Source organism: Mytilus galloprovincialis, chromosome 3, assembly GCF_965363235.1.
Source record: "Mytilus galloprovincialis chromosome 3, xbMytGall1.hap1.1, whole genome shotgun sequence".
In the NCBI taxonomy this organism is placed as follows: domain Eukaryota; kingdom Metazoa; phylum Mollusca; class Bivalvia; order Mytilida; family Mytilidae; genus Mytilus; species Mytilus galloprovincialis.
This window is the reverse complement of record NC_134840.1, coordinates 25,522,440-25,538,028: the sequence shown is the minus strand read 5'-3', so window position 1 is coordinate 25,538,028 and position 15,589 is coordinate 25,522,440. Positions and strand designations below refer to the sequence as shown.

Sequence of the window (15,589 nt, the reverse complement as noted above, 5' to 3'; positions counted from 1 at the left end):
TGTTTTTGTTGTGAAAAATGTTTAAATTTCCTGACACGTTCGAAGTGTGTTTTTGTTTTTGTTATAATGAGTAAATCCCTTTAAAATGATTTTTATAGTGTGTTCTTATGGTGCATTACACCAGGCTCCAGCAACATATTAAACACCACGGCATATAATGTGTGCCTGTCTCAAGTCAGGAGCTTGTAATTAAGTTGTCGTTTATTGCTGTTTTTCATATTTTACTTTTGTTTATTGTTTAAGTAGTTTGTATCTTGTGTTACAAACATTGTCCCAGGTTTAGGGGAGGTGTGGTGTCTCAAAAAATGGTTCACCTCGTTTCATGTCTTACATATTTGTTATTCCTAAATTATTATGCTATGAATTAGCCGGTTAGTTTTCATTATAAAATATTGACATTTTCCATGCCTTTTTATATCCCTGATTATATGTAATGGGGTTTTCTAATTGTTCAAGGTAATATTATGGCAAGCCGTTTTACTTTTTATTCGAATTTCAAGATATCTCATATTATATATAAGATATCTAAGATATCTCCTTTAGAATATAAGATATTTTATATGACTTCATTTTTATAAGATATCTTATATATTATATGAGATATCTTATATATTATATAAGATATCTTATAAAGTTTTTAATATATATTATATACTTTATAAGATATCTTATAAAGTTTTTAAGATATCTTCTAATGTTTATAAGATATCTTATATATTATATAAGATATCTCATAAAGTTTCTAAGATATCTTATATATACTTTATAAGATATCTTTTGAAGTTTATAAGATATCTTCTAAAGTTTATAAGATATCGTCTAAAGTTTATAAGATATCTTATAAAGTATATGAGATATCTTATAAATTATATAAGATATCTTATCACCTATATATATCTTATGAACTATATAAGATATATTATAAACTATATAAGATATCTTATAAAGTTTATGAGATATATTGAAGCAAGAATAAATAGCAAAACGGCTTGCCATATAACACGGTTTCCTAAAATTCCTAACATCCACCTCATTTGAACATTGATGGATAGTTGTCTAATTGGCAATCATACTGTATCTCCTAATTATTATATTGACATTCACTTTTTCCGTCATTTGTTTCAAAAAAATCTTCTCTAGCAGATTACTCCCGTAATCGGAAGAAGAATGCACAAAGACCTGCTTTTTTATGAAGGTATACAACATTTTTTGTTTTAGTAGAATAAATATAAATATAAAATAAGCAATGTCATAAAACGCATAACAACAAAATTACCGACCCCAAGAAAAAATTAAAACGAAAAGTCCTTTATTAATTGGCAAAATCAAAAGCTCAAACACATCAAACGATTGGACAACAACTATCATACTCCTGACTTGGTTTTTTTTTGCGTCTTTACATACCTACCGACAAGTGAATGTAAAACTCTTATTTCTCACGTCTAATCAATGGGTTGTTATAAATACGATTACGTATACTAGGCAATAACAAGATAAACACGGACAATAATATTTTTACATAACAATTGACAAGGTAGAACAACAAACATGGGACGTAGGTGGGCAATAAACATAGCAGTACAACTACTATAAAGTACTATTTCAGTAAGCAGATCCCACAGAGACGAAACCAAGCTGTATTTATATACTTCTGTAAGTATCAAGACTGAAATATTTGAATTAGCATCAATGTTTAAGATGAAATATCAAAAGCAATTGCTTATCATTTCATGCTTTTTAGACTATAAAAAGGATCTTTAATTGGGAAACTTATTTCAAATATATATATATATATATACAATACACATTAAAATTATAGCACTATGTGATTCTTAATTATAAAATACATAAATGTAGATGAAATATGCACTGATCTATTGCGATTTGTTTCACATCCGTCTATAGAAATCTTTGTTTATACAACTTAAAGGGAAAACGGTTACGTAGTATTACATTTTCCAAGCATTAGGTTGGCCTTTTTTGTACCCAAGCTAGGTGAAGGAAGTCAAATTAGGAGCGCTGTGATTGGATGTAAGGGTACAATATATTTTTTTAATTATCTATGAATAACTGCAGTGTGTAAATTTACAATATAAATTTTAAAACCTATTGAAATATTTTCTAGAGAATTATTCGAAAAGGCTTACAAAATTTCCAAAAATTGGTGTAAAATGACGGTGGGCATGGATAACATAAACAAGCTCCGTTGGAAATTGGTCATGATACTATTTGGCTTTAATTTTTAAAATAGAATAATAAAGTTCTGACACCACACATAACTGTTTTATCCAGGTTTTTATTATAAAAAGTGGTAAATTTAGGAATTATTGTCGCCTATATGGAAGAATAAATAGTACCGTTTTCCTAAAACACTGTAAAAAGTTTAATCGAGACTAACAAAAAAGTATGATCCGGACCTAAATCCGGGTTGAAATAAGAATCAAACTGGAAAATACGGGATGATATCAAAATAACAAAACAATGTTCCGATAACAAAATATTAAAATTAGCTTAACAAAAATTTCGAAACCTTCATTCAGGTTACATCCTTTTTCTCATTAAACCTCATTACGACACAGAAATTGAGCATGGTTATATAAATCAGCATTAAGATAATTTTAAGATCCCCCCCCTCTTTTTTACGCAGATAATGTACCCTTATGATAGGTAGCCTAATTCTTACTATATAAAATTGAGAATGGAAATGGGGAATGTGTCAAAGAGACAACAACCCGACCAAATAAAAAACAACAGCAGAGGGTCACCAACAGGTCTTCAATGTAGCGAGAAATGCCCGCACCCGGAGGCGTCCTTCAGCTGGCCCCTAAACAAATATATACTAGTCCAGTGATAATGATATATGTTTTTCTTCTACGGTTATTTTATTTATCAATTAACTATTCCTTTAAATTTCTTTTCAGGTTTATAAAAGATGAATTTTCGATGCATATTCGTTCTTTTGCTCCTAATTTCAGCAAGCCATCATGTTGAATCACAGAATTTTGCACCGTTTTTAGGAGGACTATTTTTAGGTGGTTTGTTCAACCGATTTCAGTCATTTCCGCCACCACCAATATACTCACCACCTTTCTACTACCCACAGTTTCAACCTGGATTTGGTCGATTTGGATAAATAAATAAATTTAGACTGTATATCGGTGCTGTAAGTATCAGTCATTATTTACTTTTGCCATTTTTTTCTCAGTGATATATGTCTTTCGTATAATTTAGAAATGTCCCAACGATTTGCATCTAATTTTCTTAAAATGATGCTGAACAAGACCCAGAATTTAGGATTATATATCTCATGCAAATGAAGAAGATCCTTACAATATATGTGCCGTAGACCCGACATGTATGGCAGATAGAAAATAAATCATTTTTTGTAAAGTTTACATAGTTTCTCTCTCAGTTCGTACTGGTGTACCAAAACACCAAAAGAAACGATTGCATGAGGGATTTTTATTGTTTTATAATTACATTTTTCTTTGTATTAAAAAAATCATGTATAGACAATCGGTTGTTGAATTTATGGAATATGGGAGAACTCACTCCATCAATCTATACCTCTTTGGTCGGTTTGTTGTCTCTTGTGCACATTCCCCATTTCCATTTTCAACTTAACTGTTCATTATAAATAAAGAAAAAAATGTAGTGGTTGAAATAAAATCCTGCTTTCTTTCGTATAAAGAAACAAAAGTGTGCCATATTAGCGATATCTAGTATTGTTTAGCATACAAAAGATAGTAACATATATATTAACATCTGCTTCTTAGCGAGGTTCATTTCATAAATAAATTGAATATGTGTCAAAATGATGACGAAGGTACCATGATAATAATAATTTTAAACATACAAACAAATAAACAAACAAACAAACAACTATTGTATTTAGATAATGAAAATATTTGCATATTAATATTTCCTCTTTTCAGGTATATCTGACATTTAGAAGAATCGATTTGTTAATGAGAAAACAGAAGAGAAAAAAATGACATCCATTCACTTCTTTTCTTTATTGTTAAATTCTGAATTTATATATACAAATGTATGTTTCATTAGAATAAATCATCTAATCGTGTGGCGATTAATAAATAAATAAAAGTAAGTTATAGTAGAATAAAAAAGAAAATGTGTGATGCCATATATTGCCATTGTTGGTATATATACATATATTTTTTGCGCTCTGTACTTTTCAAAATGAAAATAACACGTTATAGATCAGTTGCTTTAAAAGTGTTTTTCTGGATTTACTTCAATTAGGAATGCTCAAAGCCATCAATATTGAAAGACGTGGATGTATAAATCTTATATGACTAACACAGACCTTAAAACAAAAGCCGATTCCATCAAAAGTAAACATTGCTTGTACTGTGAAGTACCGAAGCAAGACTACTGAGCGGATACTACTCTCAGTGACTAATAAGAGTCCACCAGCAGAAGTATGGACACCATTGCAAGTATATGAAAATTTCTCTTAAAAATTTATTTGCGTCCGAATCGCTTGCCTGATTTTATCTTCACCAGGAAGCTGAGTTTAAAGAATTCAAAAAACTAAGAAGATGGACAAGTATTGGAAAACGTGATTGGGAGCTATATGACCACAGGATTTCGAGAAAAAATAGCAGAATTCGTGTAGGTAAACTATGCCTAACAGATGTTTTTTTAAGCTAGTACTTTCGAATATATAAAAAAAGAAGATGTGGTATGATTGCCAATGAGATAACTATCCACAAAAGACCAAAATGACACAGACATTAACAAACTATAGGTCACTGTACGGCCTTCAACAATGAGCAAAGCCCATTACCAGGAAGTTCATTACCAGGAAATTAAAAAAAAAAATGATATGCTTAAATTCATGTCAGTACCGATTACGTGACTACTGAGTTGCTTAAACCCTCCGAGGCTGGGACTTGCAGTTCACTAGCAGAGATATCGACTCAGTGTAAGTTAATGAAAATACCACAATATAGATACGTTTCGTCTGAAACGTATTTCTGGAATTACCTTCATCTGGAACGCTCCAGGCCAAACATTTGATTGATTGATTGCCAATTTGCTGGTTGCTAAACGTCCAGTAGCGAATATTTCAAGCATGTTCAGGACGAGAACAAGATTACAATTAATACAATAGTTAGGTCTTGTTAAAGGGGACATCCGGAATGATGGTCGGGGAAATTTGGACTGCCACTGGAAAATGAGGGTATATTGGAAAGGGACAGAAATTTTGCCTTGACACAGGCCACCTACGAACCCCTCAAAGAGTTGTTGCAAGGTTTTTTAACGTTCAAAGAGCGTGGTACTCTCTTTATACGAGGCATCGGATATAACGTCTCCATTCTGACCGGACGTGGCTGCAATTAGCCTTTTTAGAATCTAAAGAACTATGGGTTATCTCATTGTTCGTACACCAAAATGAAAAGAACGTTACGTCATTGGTCAAATTTCCATTGTTAAGAACGTTTTAAACCAATCACATCGTTTTGAGAGATATGGCTATTAGCTAATACCTGGAACGTGGTACCGGGAACCAGGATAACGGACGCCCCACTTGGGCAACTTTTTACTGCTGGTTGAAAGAAGATCAACTGACCATACTTCTATTCGACCTTGGGGGTCAAACATTTGAAATCCATGGATATATTAGTACTTGTAAACATGAAAAGATATATAAATGGTGATAAAAAATAGTTGAAAACTAAAATTGGAGTGTTAAATCATTTTAATACTACAGGCAAGAAAGTTCATAGACTTACTGGTTTTTTTCAAAATTTCATGGAGTTTCGTCAGTTTAAAATCCATAAAAAAATAATCTAACACAAAATTGTCCCGTTATTATTAATCAATGGTATATTTTTTTGGAAAAAAAAGTGCAATTCGCTCTGTTGGTTAATTAAGTCTAACGTCTTATTTTGTCAGTAATTCTAGACTTTCCCTTTTTAAATTTACCGCCCGACCCGATCCCGAATGGTGGGGTTGGCTGTGTTCGACCAAGGACAGAAAACTTATAGATAATACTTCCATAGTGCGACACATGTTTTCGAAAATATCTACGTCAGGTACGGAGGAGACCAAAACAAAGCAAAAACAATGAAGTATGTCAAGTATGTGTCATAATTTATCAATCGTATCTTGTTTTGTTACACGAATATGTTGTTAGCTTCTCCGTGAAACCTTTTCTTTGTGTTTATGTTTAAAGTTGACGCATCTTTCTTCTCCTCTGTTTATAAACGTAAACACTACAATATAATATGTATAATTCATTAACATACATCCCAGGGATTTTTGAATTAGTTTTTACACAAAAGACAAAAAAATACGTTTGTGTAGTCAGTATTGTTTCAAGCTATATTAATGTATCTTATGATTGGTTAAAGACTACGTGTTTTATCGAAGCAACTGCGTTAAAACGAAAATCAGAAATGGAAAATTCCAGGAACCAGGAAAACAGAAAATTAAATTTAAACGAAATTCTCAAAAGAACAATAGAAGGAAAAAAAACATGAGCTTAAAGCAAAATTCAAATTCTAACATGCGGAATAAATGTAAAACGCATTTTGTATATATTATGGTGTTAGCTATGTGAAACTACGTGTGTATTATCCGATGGAGAATGTCTCAAATAGTTGTATTTATAGAATATGACATTTACCATATTGGCCCTGGTATCATCCAGAGGCTTTATCTGAGGGTTAATATGGAAAAGACATGTTATAATCTTTTAAACACATATTTAAGTTCTACAAAAAAGAGAAAAAAACGTTCAATTATAACTATCGGATTAAAAAAGATCTAAAAAGATTTAACGCATTTTCCATACTTTTGTTCATTTTCTGCATTGCAATATATGGTAATACACAAAATCAATAATTTTGCATAACTAAAACTGAATGGGTAATAGTTAGTTGCACATTGTCACTAGTAGCCATTGTAGCAAAAATCTCAATACAAACACCGTCAATATTCTCCGGTATTGCCGTTAAGATCGCAGTCACGTAATCTGGAATCAGGACACAAGAACCAATAACCACTTTTTTGCCCCGGGCAGCAATATGAGTATGACAACTTTGAGGTTATTACATATGTAAAACCCGACGTTTTCCTTTCAAATATGTGACAAGTTGTATATATACATTTCATCTGTTAACTTACCTTATAGTTGCCACAATGAGACATATTGAACTAGTAATGAAAACAGCAAGGCCAACATTTGGTTTTGAAGTCGTCATCGAAACTCTTGGTGAATGCACATGACATTTTGGAAATTTAGGATAGTGTTTATGCAACTCACACGCACATTGTTTGAAGAAGTTTTTACAGTCTGTGCATTTAACGAACTTATCATAAAAGTCTTCTTCACGTAAAAAGCAATTGTTATATATCAATAACGACTTATTGCATTTGCATTTGTTCACGTCACATTCAAAAAGCTTAAATTTGAATTCTTCATCTTGAGGTGGACATATCATAGACCCTAGCTTTCCAACCGTTGTCACGTATCCTTCCAAATAAAATGATGGCGATGATAGCTTAATCTGAAATAGGCCAAAGAATATATGTGTAATAATTACAGTCAGTCGTACAGAAAGAGGTCATTAAAAACAAATTTCTTAATCAATCAATTGTTAACTTTCAATACAGCAAAGGCTATGCATTTTTTTGTAACATATGAAAAACGTACGCTCAAGTTAATACTTGGATTCAAGCTGTCCATACACATACGGCAATACTTAAAACTACAAGTATCTATGTTATGCATGTAATGAACTAAAATATACACACTGACTCTTTGACGATATAAAGTAACCATTAACTCTAATATATACAAGTATTATACAATATAACAGCCTTTCCTCCTAAAGGGATGATATGTCACTAAAGAAATGTGGCTGGTACAGCTTGTCCTCCGAATGGGACAGTCTGTCACTAAATGACACTGCATTGAAAACCTGTTGGTGACCTTCTGCTGTTGTCTGTTCTTCTATGGTCGGGTTGTTGTCTCTTTGTCACATTCCCCATTTCCATTCTCAATTTGAATTTTATATATTATACTTAATATTATTATTATTATATACAGAATGCACCATCATGGCTCTACAATTGTTGAAACCTTTATTTTGGTAGTGCACAAGGTTGTGTTTTTTTTCTAACTGTTAAGGAAATCTTTACGCTAAATCCATGGAGGTTGGATGTGTACTGAATGATATAGTTTAGTCATAGATGCATTATTAGCAGTCTTTAACTTTTGGTACTCTCAGATCTGCACTTAGTGTCTTTTTTGTTGTGTAGATTTATAAATGTCCTGCCACGTTATGTCTGTTTGTTGTTAAATATTTTAATGCTTTGTATCGATCTGATGATTAAAGATCATTGCAACCGATATTTATAGTTTGTTCTTATGTTGTACTGTTAAATCACGGTCCCAGATAAGGGGAGGGTTTCATTGGTTGCCGTTTGTTGTTGTATATCATGTTTGGTTTTGCACATTGTTATGTACATAAACCAGGTTGTTAGTTTTCTCGCTAAATTAGTTTTACATTTTGTCATTTCGGGGACTTTAATAGCTGACTATGCAGTATGGATTTGCTAATGAAGACCGTACGGTGACCTATAGTTGTAATCTTCTATTTCATTTGAACTCTTGTGGCGAGTAGTCTCATTAGCAATCAATATATTCCAGATGCAGTAACAATGTTTTGTTGTTATGAATTTGGAATGAAATCTTAATTGCGACTACTTTTCTGTCATTTGATACCTTATAACTGCTATTGTGTTACAATATAGATCGCTGTAATATCTCATGTGTCATGGTTTAATTGCAAAAATCTGGACGTTTTTGTAGATAAATGAATGAATGTATCTTATTTACAACAATATTTTATTGTCAATGCAGAATAACAGTTATCAATAATCTAGGTGGAGAGTCTCTCAATGATATGATCATATGTTAGTGAAAAGCATGATATTTATGCAGGGTGTCTAATTTTATTTAACGACATTGTGATGTAAATGAAAATGCGCCTCCATTGTAGACTATTTGTATCTGTCTGTCTGTTTGTGATGATCTACATCAAACATGCAACTAATTCCACTAGTTCACTGTTGCGTTGTATATATTTATTTCAATAAATGGTGTATAAGGTAACAAAAATTACCTGTGAGCAGAAGCTATCAGCTGCACAAACTGGATCATTTTCACCGGAAACTGAATAGTGACATATAAAGAATAATAACATCCATCTCGTCATTTTAACCATTTATACAAGGGCAGTACTGGAACAAAATGTCTCCTATCATATCTTTATATTACAAAGTTCATTTGAGTTCTAAAACAAACTATTCACATATAAATTTCGATATCCGTTTTGATTTTCAGTACAATATAATGTATTTTATCCTCCTCAATATGATTAAATTTCCTACTGTACATAATACGGAAGGAAGTGTGTACTTTTAAAATAATATAGATAAAATTAAAAACCAATTGTTCAGAGAACAATTGAAGGTCTTTCCAACAGTAAGAATCTATTTAAAAATGAAAATATTAAAATTTGATTTTAAATGTCAGTTTCAGCATCAAATGACAGTTTATTCTACTCTGATTCCAAAAATATATGGTTTCTATATAGAAAAATCTATAAAAAAGGGAGATAATCTTTTACTTCCGGTTTTAAAAGTTTACTTCCGGTATTGTTTGATAGTTTACTTGACACTGATTCCAAAAATATATGGTTCTATATACTTTTACATTGATTTAGTACAAAAAATAGCTACTTCCGATTGACAAAATGTCACTTCCGGTTGTTTTTTTAAAGGTCACATTGCTTACAACCTAATGCAAAAAGTCCCATGGCTTTATCATGTGTACGTATGAGGTAAAAGCAAAGGTCAAAATCTAGAGCGTTAAATAAGCATATGACCTTGAGCTCAATTTCAAGGTCATAAACCAAGGACCTCAAATAAAAAGACTCTAGTCCTCTACTTTATATTGTTAATGAGCTATATTGCCATACGTATGATATTAGATATAAAAAGGGGAAAAACTCTCGCCAAATGTCTACGTACCCTTTTGACTAAGATTTATGTGTTACGACATGTAACTAACAATTTTGTGAAAATATTTTGAAGATATCTTATAGGATTTCTGAAAATGAGTGAAAATAAGCCAAATTCTAAAATTAGAATATGACCTTGGCCTTTGACCTTGACCTTATTTTCATTTTTTTGGACCAAGGACCTCAAATCAAAAGATCCTAGGTCTCTATCACTTATGGTTTACAAGATAGAAATGCATATCACTTATATCAAATGCATAAGGGGAAATAACTCTCATATGGAGCGTTCATATCGCTTCGGTCAAAAAAGGACAAATCATGAGAAGGATATAATGAGCAATTTTGTAAAATGAATTTGTCGTCATCTTTTACGGTTGCGAAGGAGTTGTGGACACAAGGAAAACAGTGTTTGGGGAGATAACTCCTATAAAGAAAAGTATTTGGTTACGCGGGGTTAATTTCAAAAGCGCATAAACTGTTCCATATCATATACCAAATATCTAAGCGACATACTGAGAAACAAATGTTTATCGCAAGAACAAAATTTGGCGGAAGAAAAAAAAAAATAATCAGAAGAAAAACAATAGGTCTTTCCACAGAAAAGTGGAAAGACCTAATTACAAAAAAAAAAAAAAAGATTCCCCTGTAAACCGAAATATTACACAAACTGGAAAAGATAATAAATTAATTTGTCTCTCCTTTTATGCATCAATTGCAGTGAAACAGTTGATGCAATCTTTCGGAGATTTAGGGCTGATTTTATTAAGTTATTAAGTATGTTTATATTTACAGATATTATCAGTTCATATACCAATTGAGGTACAAGTTATTCAAGTAGAACCTTGATACAATTTCAGTAGGAATAATAACAGACGCAGATTTTAGACAGCAACAAAACGACACAAGAGATACCCAGAGGTCAACATACCGTTTGTATACAATCGAGTCTATGTACACTATGTCACTCCAGACGAGGTTGACAAAGAACAGCCGCTTGAACATGTTTCTCGATTAAACTAGTATTGTCTACATATCTCAATTCCAACCCACTGCAGTCTGTGGTCTACAAATAAAATAAAAAAAACAAAACAAAACAACCAGTAGTAATCAGTTCATAAAAAGCACTTAATTCCATATAAGAGTATAATAATATAACAAAAATATAAATACAAACAGTAATGATAAACCTACGGATTAAGATTCATTATACTGCAATCAGCTATTTTACTATACAGATAAAGCTATACGTATAAACGTTAGCTTTATACGTCAATGACCTCAACTAACCTATAGGCCCCGCCTACTAACCGGAACTACTGTATTTCATCAACAACGTCACGTCACAACCATGACAACGTGTAGTAACAATGGTCAAACTTTTATGTATTTAAACTTGTTATATCTTCAAATTGTTAATTTTATACCATGTGTATCAAATGTTATTAATTAAGTTCATTTTCCCTTTCTTATTTCTTAAAATTTCAATGTCTTACCGCCTGGACTACGCTCATAGGGAAATAACCCAAAATGGTACCCCCAAGAGGGAAATTCCAAAACACTTTTTTTTAACAATATTTGTTACATATTTTTTATTTTTTTTAATTTTTTATCGATTTCAGTATAAAAACAATATACGTATAGTGTCTTGAAATATGACATTTATTTGTATTCGGCACGAAACGGGAAAATGATCGGTAGAACCTCGCATTTTCCCCGTTTCTAAGCCTCATACAAATAAATGTCATATTTCAAGACACTATACGTATATTGTCTAAATATTTTGTTATATAATAACCAATAACGTACAAGTGTCATTCTCAAAAGAATTATGAAAAACTGTAAAAATAATTATTCTTAAAATTAATATATATATTACATATCATTATGTAAAATAAATTCAATCGAAGAACATAAAAAAATCATATTTCAGGGGAAAAACAAATATGTGGGGTATCCATCAATGCCAAATGCACAGCACATGCACAACAAAAAAACACACAAAAAGCAAAGGAAAAGCACTCCTACTGCTGTTCTTCATCTCAGTCACAGTGAAGCCTTCAACACGGAGCAAAAATTCACCTAACTGCAAACTAAAGACATCTTCTTGAAATATTAAATCAGGCAGGTCATAACACTCGTTACTTTTTAAATAAATATAAAAAATTGTCATCATTCTATAAATTATAAATGTCTTCAGTACATTTTAATGCTTCAATAAATAAACAACTACGAAAATCTGCATATAATGGGCTTGCTAATGAAACATGTTTCTCATCTCCAATCTAATCATTACACATAAAACATACTAGTTACTTTCACACCTTTCTGTTTCTATTCTTAAAGGAGCTACTTAACATCTGTTTTTTGCAAAAGTACTTCTATATTCATATTACAGTAACACATTTCTAGAACGCTCTCATTTACTGAAAGCAAGCCTAGAAAACTTAGCCTGCTGAAATGTAATAATGTTGTCCTACACTCTTATATGTGACAACGTAAGACTACATTTTATTCAAGAATGTTGGTGTAAAAAAGGAAAATCCTTCAAGAAATTAATCATTACTTTTCATGCTTGCCTATAAAATAGATACAACTGTCACATGTATTATTAGACAAGCCTATCAGAAGTTTGACATTTGTTCCTGTGACAGAGCATGTACAAGAATAACGATACATAAATATGATATTCCTTCCAAAAAAGCAGAGTCATGTGTTTGCACGATGTTTTATGATGAAATTAACGTCATAATGAAGCTAAAAAAGCAATTATAAATTCTTCGTATCTCTCAAAAATTCCTTCACTTCAGAGATGCTTACAACATAGATGTAATACCCATTATTATGTATGCTTACATGTAGTTACTATTTTCTTTTTTATTATTATTATATTATGGAAAACATTAAATACAGGTATATTTTTTTTAAATGGATAAAAAATTAAGTAACTTTCACAATGAAAATTCTTTTATATTTTTTCACTTTTCTGACTTCTTTGTCATTCTACATCGGCAACGGTAAGAGACAGGACTGATATGCATAAAACCACTTAAGATATCCTTTCGTAGTACGAATTGATCGTAGGACATATAGAAAAGCCCAACCGTTCGGAACAAATCTTAACTTAAGTATTTTTATGCATATCATCCCTGATTTACAAAATGAATTTGTGGCTGTGGTCATCTTTTATAAATGTAAAGTTTCAGCGTAAGCAAACGAATTCAAATGAATTCAAAGTATTAGGAATATCCGTCAAATCATGGTTGGTATATATGGGACCACCCATATTTACTTAAATTTTTCGCTTCTTTTAGTTTTGAAAGGAATATTTAATAAACTATAATCTAGGGAGTGTTCAGAAAATAAAAGTATACAATCATTTACATAGTTAATACATTAATTTTAGAGTGACCAGTGACAAGATGTCCATTATAAATCAAAGTGGCCGGACGATTGTGGAAATAAAACCAATCAATAATGACACAAAGGCAATTATTTTCGCTAATGGTCAACGATATTTGTTTACTTTTTTATGATTTGTAAGTTATAAAATAAATGTTTCTTGTATATGTTAATAATTTTACACAGTCTCGGTGACGGTAAGTACTTCAATGTTTCTTTTCATGGTTGAAAACAATACAAAACAGGCTTTTATTTCAATTTGGAATTATTTTTAATCATGGAATTTGAATAATGTCTTGTGCTTGAAATTTTAATAAATTTAATAAATTTCAAGTTTATTCTGTTATTATAATGTAACAGTCAGGGTTCTACTTCGTCAAAATTATCTCCCCATTACGCCAGTTAATTTTTACATTCGTAGAAATGGAAGCCATTGTACATAGGGATAACGCGCTGCCAATTTTGCTCTTTAAAACCGATAAATTTATCCACATTGCACCATTACGATTGTTGTATGTCAGTTGTATTTTAAAAGACAAATGAATTTCTCGCTACATTGAAGACCTGTTGGTGACCTTCTGCTGTTGTTTTTTATGTGGTCGGGTTGTTGTCTCTTTGACACATTCCCCATTTCCATTCTCAATTTTAAATGTATCAACTAACTAATGAGCATCAGTTAGTGATCTTGTCTGCATTGATTCAACTTCAAACTATTGTCTGGTCGGTTGTCAGGTGGAATTTTCGAAAATTCATAAACCTTTTAAACAAATTCTAATTAAATATTTCTTGAAGGGGCAGACTAGATTTTTTAAGTGGTTGAAGACAATAAACCCTAGTTATTGTATACTTAGTAGTAATAAAATTGAGAATGGAAATGGGGAATGTGCCAAAGAGACAACAACCCGACCATAGAGCAGACAACCGCAGAAGGTCAGATAAATTGTATGTGTAATACAATAAATGGCAAGTGTGCTGTATCAGCCACCCGTGATGATATCGATATCAGCACGGTTGCAAAGGCTTTATCAAATCCCTAATCTGTATGACGTCATGTCAAACCTATAATCTGTACGACGTCATTTCAAACCTCCTTATCTGTAGGACGTTATGTTACATAAAAAACATCTACTTGAGGTATATGTATATAATAAAGTATATATGATATGGCTTTTTCAATATCGCATCTGTATCAACCCGAGACACCAATATAATCACAAGAGCTCTGCTCGATATTCTCTATTTATCACACACAAATTTTTTTTAATTTTTCGAAAATATTTATTTTCATCATCCAACTTGAAAGACGTCGTCATGTACTTTCAGTTTAAAAAATAGCTATTCGAACACACCTACTCTGTTTTTGTGATTCATTAGATAGGTATTTCACTTGACCCATATATCTAATTTTGTAGTACTGTGATTTTTTATGTCATAAAGTCAACCTGTAGCTTTGATATGTAAAATGATAGAATCTGAAGCGAGACAATGTATGAAATATTCTTGCTTTGTACGATATCAAGACAAAATATTCAACTCAAACACGCCCTAACATAAAAAGGTGCACTCGATTTTCTCTTTTCGATACAATTGTTACCCATTATTTGGAATTTTTTCTTGAGTCACATAATGGAAGGGCAGACACGAAAATTACTGAACTAATAGATTTATATGTTTTCCGTCCGTGGTATTTTTTTTGTAAAAATCGGATGTTATGCATTTTCTACATCCAACTTGAAAGATACCCATGTCGCCGACTTGATATCTAATTATTCTGCTTTAAAATAACTATGTACTAGATAAATTGAAAACTTGTGCAAATGGTGTTTTTAAAATAAAACACTTCGTAATTGAGACGAAAATTGTAATTTTGTTTGTTTCTATTTCTATTAACTTTTAAATTTTTTGCCACTATAGTAAACATTACAGTAAGCATTTAACGCCTTCTCTAACAAAGAGTTTCGATTCTTTTGTTCTATTTCAACCGGGTTTCCGACTGGTAACACTTTCCATACAATGTATTTTGTATAGATAGTGTTGTGCGCGGCACAGTACATTCTATTGAAAATGTGCTTTCTTCTTTGTAAAAGGAAGTGTTGTGCGCCGCATAGAAATTTAAATATAGAATAATCATG

General features: G+C 31.5%; 3 long non-coding RNA genes across 3 annotated transcripts in view; 2 read left to right on the top strand and 1 right to left on the bottom strand.

Annotated features, from left to right (window-relative positions):
* Positions 1-1,562: 1,562 nt before the first annotated feature.
* Positions 1,563-4,081, top strand: LOC143067516 (uncharacterized). Its single transcript, XR_012975962.1, has 3 exons — positions 1,563-1,653; positions 2,922-3,163; positions 3,936-4,081. It is a non-coding gene; the product is annotated as an uncharacterized LOC143067516 (long non-coding RNA).
* Positions 3,993-9,429, bottom strand: LOC143067515 (uncharacterized). Its single transcript, XR_012975961.1, has 3 exons — positions 9,159-9,429; positions 7,156-7,538; positions 3,993-6,242 (listed from the first exon to the last, which is right to left on the bottom strand). It is a non-coding gene; the product is annotated as an uncharacterized LOC143067515 (long non-coding RNA).
* Positions 9,430-13,633: 4,204 nt separating this feature from the next.
* LOC143067520 (uncharacterized) overlaps positions 13,634-15,589 on the top strand; it is a 46,309-nt gene continuing 44,353 nt past the window's right edge. Inside the window, exon 1 of the long non-coding RNA XR_012975967.1 lies at positions 13,634-13,654. This is a non-coding gene — a long non-coding RNA (uncharacterized LOC143067520). The remainder of the gene's footprint in view (positions 13,655-15,589) is intronic.